The sequence below is a fragment of the Chelonoidis abingdonii genome, chromosome 8 (assembly GCF_003597395.2).
Source record: "Chelonoidis abingdonii isolate Lonesome George chromosome 8, CheloAbing_2.0, whole genome shotgun sequence".
Taxonomy (NCBI): Eukaryota; Metazoa; Chordata; order Testudines; family Testudinidae; genus Chelonoidis; species Chelonoidis abingdonii.
Genome location: NC_133776.1, coordinates 35,563,750 through 35,568,083, shown reverse-complemented (window position 1 = coordinate 35,568,083; position 4,334 = coordinate 35,563,750).

The window sequence follows — 4,334 nt, the reverse complement described above, 5'->3', positions numbered from 1 at the left end:
AAGTGTCCAACCCGCAGCGTCCCTGCAGCACAGCCAGGGCTTGAGAAGGAGGCCTGGGACCTACAAGGAACAGACTGTGAACTGCCCTGACATTCCAGAGACACTGTTTGTGATGTTCTCTGCCACAGAGCAGGGTGATGTGTTCTCCTTTAACCTTTCCCATTTTTCCTTATTCTTTTTTTAAATTAAGTGTTGATTAAATAACTTGTATTTGCTTTAAATTGTATGATGTGATCAGTGGATCAGGGAAGTGTGCAGTGCAAACAGAGTATCCCGGAGTGGGGACACTCTAGCCCCTGTCCTGGGTGACCACAGCAGGGTTGGGGGTTGAGCCCCCCAGGAATCCTGGGCCCAGCCTTGTTGGAGTTACGAGGACTCTGCCAGACAGGAGAGTGGAAGGGGAGTCCTCAAGGGCAGGGAGGCCTCTGGGTAAAGGAAGTGGGAGCGAGGACTCAGATCCTTTTGCTAGCCCACTTCAGCGGGGTAGTGCGGAAGCCAGGAAAGTTCCCCACAATAGCGGGACCATTCCCCCACTTACAGGGCCAAAGCTCTGTACATAGTATTATGGGATGTGGCTGTAGCAGGAGGTGGAGAAGAGGGGGGTTAGCAGCTGGGAGGGCTGTGGCTGTAGTGTGGTGAAATAAATGAGCTCCAGGTGCTCAGCATCTTCAGGAATTGGCCCTGCCTGAACAAGGACTGACTCAAACCAAGGAGGCCTTTGGGATTTGCCCTATTATGTTTAGTTTATTGTAGCACTTTGGTCTCTGGCATTTCATTTGTTTGTTTGCCCACCCGGATTAAGCAATGTTTCCCTGGCAGAATAAAAAAAACACTGCATGTTCAGGGCCCTTTTCAGTTGGAAAAGAGCCATGAGAAACACCTCATTACCAACAGGTAGCAAATATTTAATTCTCGCATGACCAGGTGTGGAATCCATCTGTGGCATGCACAAGAAAGATGTAGTGATGTAGGCTCTGGTTAAGGCAACTAACTGAAAAGTGACCGTAGGTTTATTTTCCCCACCTTAGCATTATGAGAGTTTTATTTTCCTCCCTAGTAACCAACCACAGTGAGTGGGGCTCCACAGAGCAGCACAGCTGGTAAGTGCCTTCTTTTGCAAGCCAAGATTAGCCTTTTACTGCATCCAAATCTCTACCTGTAGCTGGTGACTATAATTCAGAAGGGCCATTCTGTCCAGGCTTCAGTAAGGGGAGAGGCAGCCTTTATTGTTAAGAGATCACCTTCAATCAAAGCTGCAGGATGGTCACATGATGTGGGAAGGATGTCTAGCACCCACGAGGGATTTTTGTCAGACTAACTTTGTTATGATCCCCCTCTTTTCTGAGGCTGTTTGGTTGTGGTCTTGTTCACAGCTTCTTCAGAGAAGTGACTGGTAAGTAGTAGTGTTTAGGCCTCTGCTACAGACTGAAATACAACAATTGTGCCCTCTGATTTCCCTTTCTGTGCTCAGTGTTACAGTATTACCAGTCATCACTCCAGACACATTCTTGGAAAAGGACCTTTCTTCCTTTTAACAGTCTCCTCTCTGGTGAAGTGACAATGGTGGGTGGATCCACCTCTTGGAAGCCCACATACATATTTTTAATGAAAAAGCAGATCTTCATGTAGATCTCATTGCCTGGCTAATCAGAATGAAATCTTTCTTGGCCAAAAAGAGGGTGGGGGTGAACCTTTAGGTGCTTGTCACCTAGCTTTTCTGGAGGAGCCTTTTCTCCTGACTGTCCCAGTAGTGTAAGAGTGTCTATGGACTTGGCTACACTGGAGAGTTGCAACGCTGGTGGTGGCTTTACAGCGCTGCAACTCACTCACCGTCCACACTTGCAAGGCACATACAGCGCTGTATCTCCCTGGCTACAGTGCTGGCTGTACTCCACCTTGGCCTGGGGAATAACGACTGCAGTGCTGGTGATGCAGCGCTGCTCCGCCAGTGTGGCCACCAAAAGCGCTGTTATTGGCTTCCAGAGGTATTTGGAGGTATCCCAGAATGCCTGTTCAGCCACTCTGCTCATCAGTTCGAACTCCGAACCACACTGCCCTAGGCCTCAGGTGACGCCACCTTTAAATGCCCTGGGAATTTTAAAAATGCCCTTCCTGTTTGCTCAGCCAGGTTGTGGAGTGCAATCAATGAATTCTTTCCAGGGTGACCATGCCTCCACGCGCCCAAAACGAGCCCAGCATGGAGCAATGGCAAGGTTCTGGACCTCATCAGTGTTTGCAAAACCCGCGAGGGAACCGCTCCTCTTGGCGCTGCTCCCACGACCTCCGTTTTTACAAAGAGCTGGATGCAATACTTGGGGTGACCTCCCGCCAAGCCGAGGATCAAGCGATGGATACTTCACAGCGGGGGAGCGGGGAGGAGGAGGCGAGGAGGAGGAAACCGAGAGTGAGGTGCTGGGGTAGGAGGGAAGAACACGCCCGGAGTCCCTGGAGGCATGCAGCCAGGAGCTACTCTCAAAAGGCAGGCAGGAGATACAGCAATGCGGATATACTGCAGGGATGCTGCTTTCCCCAAGTCTTACTTCCCATAACTGAGATCGCCAGCGCCCCTTTAAATGGCCAAAGCCACACTCCACAGTCATTTGCACCTGCTCAGCCTGTAAGTTTGAACGGTGCCTTGCTCTCTGTGAAGCTTCCTAATAACGAGTTTTTTCCATGAGCCAAGGCTTAACAGGTAAGGTGAGGTCTCCAAGGATCACATAAGGGCATTTCGAACGTCCCCTAAATGTAATCTTCCGGTCTGGGAAAAAGTCCCTGCCTGCAGCTTCTGAACAGGCCAGTGTTTCCGAAAGATGCGTGCATCATGCACCTTTTCCAGGCCAGCCTGTGTTAATGTTATGAAACGCCACCACGGTGGATTCACAACCACCCTGGAGAACCATAGAGAAATACCGCTTCCGATTAACGTACTCGAATGCTAGGTGGGTGGTGCAGAATGAATATGTTGTCCCCATCTATCGCCCCTCTCCACAAGGTTAGGAAAACCCATGGTGCAAGCCAGCCACAATGCCTGGCACGTTCGCCGAGAGTCACGGTTCTTCTTAGCCGGATGCGATGTAATAGCCCTGCAAACTGGCATCGACACAATTCACATTGGTCCTACTGTCCCCACTCACAAAAACTGGTTCTAGACATGATAGTAGCTGCGAGTTGCCAGAAATCTCGTGTCTTGCGCGTCACAGTGGGGGGCTGTTAAGATGAGTTTCCTGTTCTGCATCCTGTAGAACTTGCCATACCGGTATTGCTCTGGCCTCTTCCTTTTGTCATTCAGTAATTGAACGCATTCTTACAACAATATGCATTACTACCTTTGGGGGCTCCGAAGCCAGACCTTTTGCCACTTGCTCCCTATTTTGGGTGTAACATGCTTGTGCCAATCAGAGGCGAACACAACACAGGTTGGGGCCCCGTCCCTATGGACACTTCTGTGATGTCATAGTAAGTATTTTAGAGTCGCCCTGCCCATGTGCAGGCAGGGAGAGGAAGAAATAGAATCCCGTGTATCCGTGTACCCCCGTAAACCGAGCCTGATCACCTCGAAGTCTCTTCTCTTCAGCTCACGTTTTCAAATAGAGCTTTCTACGTTTGCGGTCATGAATGCGTTGGTTGTTTTGAAGTACGTTATTACTAAACTGCCTGCTGTTGTTTATAAATAGTTGTTAGTAGATATTTTAGGCATTGTCGTAGTTTTAAGGTTTTGTTAAGTCTATTACTAATTCATAAACTCTGCCCTTACCCTTGTAACTAATCTCCAATAAAATTTAAAATTGATAATTTTAAGTTGTGTGTGTGTCTGCCCGTTGCCTTCGCATCTCCTTGCCTCTCGCATCTCCTTGCATCCTTACCTATATTAGTCTGTTGCCACGTGCAGCTGGTAAATAACGAGGCCTGCATTTTCTTTTGCCACCTGCGATACGTGGCAAATCTACAGGGGCGAGCTCCTCACACAATCCCCATGAAAGTGGCTTTTCTCAGGGCTGGTTGGTGAATGTACAGGTGTTGGAGGCAGCTGGTGGAGGTAAGAACCTGGATGCTGGGAAGGGGTTTTGGAGCTGACATTGGGGCACAGGGAAAGAGCTTTGGGACGGAGGGGGGGGTGGCGGGCGGTAGTGCTCTGCCTGCATGGCTACGAGCGCTGGATAGAGTCCGCTTGCTGCGCCAGGATGCTTATCAGCTGCTTGTGCTTTTCTTCCAAGCCGCTGCATTTTCTCTGGCAGATCCTGCTTCCCTTTCCCTCCAGTCCTGCAGTTTTTTTATTCTCTCTGGCAGAGTGATCCATAACTGTTTGCAGCAGGTCGTCTTTGCTTTTTTGCGGC